Source organism: Dysidea avara, chromosome 2 (assembly GCF_963678975.1).
Source record: "Dysidea avara chromosome 2, odDysAvar1.4, whole genome shotgun sequence".
NCBI classification, from domain to species: Eukaryota; Metazoa; Porifera; class Demospongiae; order Dictyoceratida; family Dysideidae; genus Dysidea; species Dysidea avara.
This window is the reverse complement of record NC_089273.1, coordinates 37,575,493-37,583,908: the sequence shown is the minus strand read 5'-3', so window position 1 is coordinate 37,583,908 and position 8,416 is coordinate 37,575,493. Positions and strand designations below refer to the sequence as shown.

Below are 8,416 nucleotides of genomic sequence, written 5' to 3'. Positions count from 1 at the left end.
TTTGTAGCTGAACTCTCTACAATGTAACTTCTTCTAGCTGAACACTCTACAGGATGACTTGTTTCTAGCTGATCTCTCTACAGGGTGACTTGTTTGTAGCTGAACTCTCTACAAGGTGATTTGTTGTAGCTGAACTCTCTACAAGGTAACTTCTTCTAGCTGATCTTTCTACAGGGTGATTTGTTTGTAGCTGAATTCTCTACAGGGCGATTTGTTTGCAGCTAAACTGCTGAACTCTCTACAATGTAACTTCTTCTAGCTAAACTCTCTACGGTGGCTTGTTTCTAGCTGATCTCTCTACAGGGTGACTTGTTTGTAGCTGAACTCACTATACAAGGTGATTTGTTTGTAGCTGAACTATCTACAAGGTAACTTCTTCTAGCTGATCTTTCTACAGGGTGATTTGTTTGTAGCTGAATTCTCTACAGGGCGATTTTTTTGCAGCTAAACTCTCTACATGGTAGTTCCTTGTAGCTGAACTCTCTACAATGTAACTTCTTCTAGCTGAACTCTCTACAGGATGACTTGTTTCTAGCTGATCTCTCTACAGGGTGACTTGTTTGTAGCTGAACTCTCTACAAGGTGATTTGTTGTAGCTGAACTCTCTACAAGGTAACTTCTTCTAGCTGATCTTTCTACAGGGTGATTTGTTTGTAGCTGAATTCTCTACAGGGCGATTTGTTTGCAGCTAAACTGCTGAACTCTCTACAATGTAACTTCTTCTAGCTAAACTCTCTACGGTGGCTTGTTTCTAGCTGATCTCTCTACAGGGTGACTTGTTTGTAGCTGAACTCACTATACAAGGTGATTTGTTTGTAGCTGAACTCTCTACAAGGTAACTTCTTCTAGCTGATCTTTCTACAGGGTGATTTGTTTGTGGCTGAATTCTCTACAGGGAGATTTGTTTGCAGCTAAACTGCTGAACTCTCTATAATGTAACTTCTTCTAGCTAAACTCTCTACGGATGGCTTGTTTCTAGCTGATCTCTCTATAGGGTGACTTGTTTGTTTCTGAACTCTCTACAAGGTGATTTGTTTGTAGCTGAACTCTCTACAAGGTAACTTCTTCTAGCTGATCTTTCTACAGGGTGATTTGTTTGTAGCTGAATTCTCTACAGGGCGATTTTTTTGCAGCTAAACTCTCTACTTGGTAGTTCTTTGTAGCTGAACTCTCTACAATGTAACTTCTTCTAGCTGAACTCTCTACAGGATGACTTGTTTCTAGCTGATCTCTCTACAGGGTGACTTGTTTGTAGCTGAACTCTCTACAGGGTGATTTGTTTGTAGCTGAACTCTCTACAAGGTAACTTCTTCTAGCTGATCTTTCTACAGGGTGATTTGTTTGTAGCTGAATTCTCTACAGGCGATTTGTTTGCAGCTGAACTCTCTACATGGTAGTTTCTTTGTAGCTGAACTCTCTACAGTGTAACTTATTCTAGCTGAACTCTCTACGGGTGGCTTGTTTCTAGCTGATCTTTCTACAGAGTATCTTGTTTCTAGCTGAACTCTCTACAGGGTGATTTGTTTGTAGCTGAACTCTCTACAAGGTAACTTCTTCTAGCTGATCTTTTTACAGGGTAATTTGTTTGTAGCTGAATTCTCTACAGGGCGATTTGTTTGCAGCTGAACTCTCTACATGGTAGTTTCTTTGTAGCTGAACTCTCTACAATGTAACTTCTTCTAGCTGAACTCTCTACATGGTGACTTGTTTGTAGCTGAACTCTCTACAGGGTGATTTGTTTGTAGCTGAACTCTCTACAAGGTAACTTCTTCTAGCTGATCTACTTTTCTACAGGGTGATTTGTTTGCAGCTGAATTCTCTACAGGGCGATTTATTTGCAGCTGAACTCTCTACATGGTAGTTTCTTTGTAGCTGAACTCTGTACAATGTAACTTCTTCTAGCTGGACTCTCTACAGGCTGACTTGTTTCTAGCTGATCTCTCTACAGGGTGACTTGTTTGTAGCTGAACTTTCTACAGGGTGATTTGTGTGTAGCTGAACTCTCTACAAGGTAACTTTTTCTAGCTGATCTTTCTACAGGGTGATTTGTTTGTAGTTGAATTCTCTACAGGTGATTTGTTTGCAGCTGAACTCTTTTACATGGTGGTTTCTTTGTAGCTGAACTCTCTACAAAGTGACTTCTTCTAGCTGATCTATCTACAGGATGACTTGTTTCTAACTGAACTCTCTACAGTGTGATCTGTTAATAGCGGAACTTTCTACTGGGTGATTTGTTTGCAGCTAAACTCTTTGCATGATTGTTTTCTACAAGGTGACTTCTTCTAGCTGATCTCTCTACAGGATGACTTGTTTCTAACTGAACTCTCTACAGTGTGATCTGTTCATAGCGGAACTTTTTACTGGGTGATTTGTTTGTAGCTAAACTCTTTGCATGATTGTTTCTTTGTAACTGAACTCTCTACAAGGTAACTTCTTCTAGCTGATCTCTCTACAGGACAATTTGTTTGTAGCTGAATTCTCTACAGGGTGATTTATTTGAGCTGACCTCTCTACATGATGGCTTATTTGTAGCTGAACTCTCTATTAGGTACCTTCTTCTAGCTGATCTGACTACAGGGTGACTTGTTTGTAGCTGAATTCCCTACAGAATAACTTACAATGTAATATAACTGAGTAAATTATAAATGCAGCTGAATACTTTATTAGGGTGACTGTTCTATTAGAGTATGTCGATCTCGCATTTGCTGCACCTAGTTGCCTTTCGAATCATAACTCAGTGATTTGTAATCCGATTCTTCTGTACTACTGCAAGGACTTTCTATGATGATTATTCCAGCTACATACTGATTTTCAACTCATTGCTCTAAGCGGTTTGCCTGGTAGATACGAAAACTAATAGTTTTTTTATTCATAAAAATCGATCGCGTAATTTTGACACAGGTTGGGTTTCGTGTCATATCTCCAAGGTCTTTATCCCGATTCTTTTCAAACCACAAAAAGGCACTCCTACGATGGTTGCTCCATCTACATATCAATTGTCAACTGATTCCTCCAAGGCGTTTACCCTGTAGGCGTGACAGACCTTCGACCTTATTTTACGCAAATAATCGGTCATAACTCCGTGAATGTTCATCGGATTCCTACCAAAGTTGGTACGGAGATCCGCCTTAATGAGCCCTTTAAGTGTGCCAAATTTCAGCCAAATCCGAGCACGCATTCGTGTTTTATGGCGAATTTTGCAAAGTGTGCAAAATGAAGAAGAAGAAGAAAAAAACGAAGAAATTAAAACGAAATTTTGTTCGCTCGTATCTCGGAAATGGCTGGAGCGATTTTCTTCAAACTTGGTATGTAGACTACCCTAACTGGGCGGCACGTCTCCAGCAAATTTGGTTCCAATCGGATAAGGGATCACAGAGCTACATAGGTGTGAAAATTGCGTTTTCTTTCTTCCTGTTAATATACTCACGGTGTGGCGCGCCGGCTTCTTGGGCCGCACGACACACTATCGTGTGTCTTGATTTGTGACCCAGTCTGACAAAACCGGTCTTATTGCCCATGTCAGTAGATTAGATTTTTCACCTAGGACACACAGCTACATGAATAAACTATCTAATTCCACATTTAAAATCAGCAAGACTTGAGTGGTCTGATTTTGCTGGCTGCTTTTCCCGAGCCAAGTGGCGATCCGTACGTGTGGTGTGAGGCCTTAATGGAGCGGCTCTGGTCAGCCTGGGAATGACTGTATGTGGCTGTACAGCTCTGTAGTGTTGAATAAGTACTTCTGCTGTGAATTTCCTTTCATTTTAGCCAGTTTTGAGACCTCAATGGCCCAAAACTTGGCCTAGTTCAACCCTTGGCCTTCCTTTTTAATTTTTGAACACCATCTTGCCCGCCTTCCAGAGCCCCCACCTCCCATCCAATTTGCAGCTCGCCTTCCAGGGCCCCCACCTCCCACCCAATTTGCAGTTCGCCTTCCAGGTCCCCACCTCCCACCCAATTTGCAGCTCGCCTGATGCAGTCAACCTCGGTTTTAAAACTATCTAAAATGGCGGGAAACTTAGTTGTCGGCTACTTGCACAGTGGATGCTCTGGAAGGTAAGGAATTGGTGTAAAACGTGTGAAAATTTGGTACACATAGCTTCAAACATTGGCGAGCTACAACACACTAAATACTTAACACCGGCATTTCTCGATATTTGTAAACAGGCGATAAGCCCGGTTTTGTCAGACTGGGTCACATTTGTTGTTGATTTGTTTTGTAAGTGTTATTTTGTGTGTTTTGTCTAGTGGTTGTATGTGTTTTGTACTAGGACAGTACCTTACACAGGCTTGCCTTTTGTGCGCTATTCCTTCCCTCGTGGTAAATTGATAATAAATAAATAACAACAGGAAGATTTATGCTTAGGGGAGACTTATGGCTCCCCTGTTTCCCGTCCTGAGCATGACGTTAAACTGCTTGGATTATGTGATTAAGTTTACCACACTCCTTCTAGGGATTCAATGACATTTATTTAATGACATCTGTACCACATTATACTTCCTGTAAACATCATATGACCATCATGTGATATATCAGGTGATATTGTAAGACCATTTTGTGTACAAATATGTGACTGGGCCTGTGAAAATAGAGCATGTGGGCACATGATTTTCACCAACTTTTTTAAATTTCCATCACTTATGCCTTTTTGCACAATAATGCTATGGCAATGAAATTTTCAGCTCTTATTAAGCATTTAATTGGCTTTATGATGCAAGTTACAGAATGCAGTTATTTCAATCCTGAGATATAACCTGTAGTGTGATGGGATTTAGTTTTCACCCACATATCCTGTTTTTGCAGGACAGGTCACATATGGTTGTGAGTATTTTGTATAAATGCACGTATGCTTTGAAATGTTTCATGATTTGTCCAGACTAAGTAATTGTAACTGTCATAGTTAGACACCTACTAGTTGAGACGTAATAGTCCTACTTTACCTTTCCCTGCTTGGATCCTTTTATAATAATAAAATTAATATGTGACTGGATTTTGGAAAAACGATCCAAATCGCACATTAGAAGTTTCGAGATAAACGGTTTTAAAGAATTGAAACCAGCATAACTCTCCAAGGATAGCAAGCACACGTATGAAATTTACACAAAAGATGCATCAATCTGTTACCTTTCAAGCCACTTCCAGTACTTGTAGCTGCTTGTACAGTTTCCCACCAAATAAGATAGAAAATCTGAGCAGTTAGACGAGCGAAGTAATATCACGAGTGCTCACAAAGGGGTGGAGGCTGGGGGGTGGTGGGGAGGGCAAAAGATAGGCCTCAAAATGGAGACAGACCACGATTGGAGTCCAGACACGAGATTACAGGGTTGTGCTGGCTCCTTAGTGGCTGATATGTAGCAAAATCTACAGAGAACACGTCTGGCCAACATTATAAGGCTGTCCACCAGTAAACCACTGATTCTTGCCAAGCCAGGTCCTTCACAAGGCCTGAAACCGCCATTTGGGCACTCCAGACCACCCAGAAAAGACGTCTACTAAAACCAGCCTCGTGTAGTTTGAGTAGTGCTGAGGGTCAAAACTTGTAGTACGGTAGTGTAGCTATACAGTGGTGGTGTTAGTTTGATTTTGCCTGATGTGCGATTTGGTTTGGTTCTGTAAAATCTGGTCACATATAGTAATTGTGACCAGATCTGTGAAAAGGGACATAATCGCAAAAGCCTAAATTTACAGTATAAAGCATTGAATACATTGGGTGAAATACTTACATACACTGTTAAAAATAAGGAGTAACTGTTACTCCCCTAGGGGAGTTCCCAGTGTAGAGAGGATTTAACACTCCTATATTTTTGTGGAGAGTAACTAACACCTTGCAAAGGAGTAACAGGAATGCTTTGAAAAATCTATTCTAGGGAGTTTTAGTTACTCCAGGAGAGTTCACATAAACATGCAAGGTGTTTCCTTTACTCCATGAAATTCTACAAATAACTCTGTATAAAATCTCAAATGATGTTAAAGACATACAGCAAAACTGTAACAAAATGTTTACAATATCCAGCTTTATAATATTGGAAAGTCACTGAAAAATAGATCAGTAGCAAGGCTTCATCATCAGCAAACGACGCTTCACTCCACTTCACTGGAGTTACTGCCTGCCACGTGACATGTTATCAGCTGTAGTAAATAGCAGTATAGTAAAGAAATATTCAACAATTACATAATTGTTACTTGTATGGCTGAAGGTACACACAGTTGCCAACGAAGTTGTAAAAAACTATTTTGCCAGACCAGCAGCATTGGTACTGTAAGCACAGTTGCTATCATGCAAAACAACCCTTTTTGCTACCTGGAGTTCATCATTTTGTTTGTCTATTTGTTCACTGGTTCCTTGTGGTACCTGTAATATATGTTTATAAATTGATGCACAGTCACTGTCACAGCAAAAATAGTGTTCCAATACTACATATTCTAACCCCGTCTTTATTCAGTATTGGAACAACTATTTTTAAAAAACTCCCTATAATGAGACCAAACAAACCTCAAATCTATAAATGACTCTAATGTTATTCACTATTGGAGGCTGTGGTCTGTTTTTGTTTGAGCCAAGGTAGAATTTTCGGACTATTAGTTCCAACACCTAAATATAGACAGAATAAATGTGACCCGGTCTGCGAAAAGGGCTCTTATAGCCTTTCCAATTGCATATATATGGTAACCCATAACTTGACTGGTGAATATGGTACAATCCTACAATTTGGTCACTCAACAACCCTAACCTGGCAGTAGCTGTGGGTGTAATTACATGATGATAGCTTTAGTAGATTAGGAGTTATGATTAGCCAAACATGGATAATTGGAAAGGCTATAAGAGCCCTTTTCGCAGACCGGGTCACAAATACAGTCAGCATTTGTGTATGAATTATGCTGTGTTCAATGGTAAACAGTAATCATTGCAATTTAAATTAAAGAATGAACATTTCAGAATCTGAGCACACTATAACCATTGGAACTTTAAAAACTGAAGTGTCCACAGGAGGTAAATCTCCTGGGCCTGATGAAATCATTGCCATCTATTATATATATTCAATAAGTTGTTTAATAGTTGTATAGCTGTTGTAGACTGAAAGTCTGCCCATGTTAACAAACTTACTGGATGTTGTTTAAATTCTATGTTCTCAGTGACATTGAGACATCCGTGTTAAAAAGGTGAACATATGCTTATGTAACTATAAACATTATCTCCTTACAGGTCAAGAATAACTTGGAAAGTTGATGAAGTCGAAGACACACAATGTACATTGTATCAAAGATTCTTGTTAACTGCAGATGATACACCTTACTAGTGAATCTGCATGTAATACAGACAATGATACAGGTTGATGACCTGACCAGGCAATATCATTGTGTTCAGCTGTTAACAACTGAAAGCAGACAGGCATGATATGTAGCTACGCCATGTTTAAGCTACGTGGCTTTCCTCTCCTCCTCAAGTCTTCAACTTCTTACACACTGAATACTAGTAGCTAGCGGTGAGCTTGCATGGGTTGAATACTGTAAGTACTAGTCAGTGATACGACTTAGTCAGCCGAATTTTATTCTCTCTCCCTGAGTCTTGAACTATTTCTACCGTGTCACGATAAGGCGCCTAAACCCTCACGAGCAGTGATGACTTCCGTTGGAGCCAGTTTAATAAACCCGGTGTGTCACACGAGACGACTCAGATATGAGCTCAAACCGGCGTACCTGAAAAACAATGAACGAGATAGGGAACGTCCAGTAATTATTCACGAACACGTAAACACTTTAGTAGCTTTCACCTTTTAAGCACTACAATTCTTCAGAGAAGCAAACCGCTTTCAACTACTCAACACGGCTCTGTTGTTAAAGAAGCCGTTTCTATGGTAACGATCTTCACTCTGAATAATGCGCTTGTAATAGAAATGGTATTTAATAATTATACATACGTATTTCAAAATATTCTTGAGTAACAATTCGTCCTCCTGCTTTAGTACTGTCTGTTTCCTTCACTATGTCTTGGTTAGCCTGTAAAATAGCTAAAACGTGAATAATTGGCTTCCATTGAAAAGGAAGCCTAAAGAATTACTTTCCTTTTTACATTTCATAGCTAGAATTGAACTGGCTAGTTAAGGCCACTACAATGAGATTACTTGTTTCTCATCAGCTTCTCATAGAATCACACATGCGGGCGGGAGGGTTATCTCATTATTTTTAAAGTCATATAAATTGCAGAAGTTTAATGTAGCTACTACTATAGCTACACTAGAGAATCTATGACAAAACCAATAATAATGGTCTACCTTTTTATTTTAGAATTTTAGGTGTTTGGCGTGCAGTTCAGAATTCAAATATACTTCAGCTTCTTCACCACAGTAATAACAAGGCTTTCTAAATCAGAGAGTCCTTTAAGAGAACTCCACAGTAGTTAGTACCTTCACCATG

At 39.6% G+C, this 8,416-nt stretch overlaps 1 protein-coding gene and 1 long non-coding RNA gene across 5 annotated transcripts in view; one reads left to right on the top strand and one right to left on the bottom strand.

Annotated features, from left to right (window-relative positions):
• Window positions 1-4,733: 4,733 nt before the first annotated feature.
• Window positions 4,734-8,416, top strand: part of LOC136247254 (uncharacterized) — a 100,329-nt gene continuing 96,646 nt past the window's right edge. The window contains exon 1 of the mRNA XM_066038881.1: window positions 4,734-4,822. The gene's annotated coding sequence lies outside the window, so the exon portion shown is untranslated. The remainder of the gene's footprint in view (window positions 4,823-8,416) is intronic.
• LOC136247264 (uncharacterized) lies at window positions 5,946-7,878 on the bottom strand. 4 transcript variants are annotated; one of them, XR_010697281.1, is made up of 5 exons: window positions 7,774-7,878; window positions 6,495-7,699; window positions 6,303-6,353; window positions 6,185-6,258; window positions 5,946-6,130 (listed from the first exon to the last, which is right to left on the bottom strand). It is a non-coding gene; the product is annotated as an uncharacterized lncRNA (long non-coding RNA). The 4 variants fall into 4 exon arrangements; XR_010697283.1 differs by having other exon boundaries at window positions 6,185-6,353; window positions 6,495-6,593; window positions 7,107-7,699; XR_010697282.1 differs by having other exon boundaries at window positions 6,185-6,353; window positions 6,495-7,295; window positions 7,346-7,699.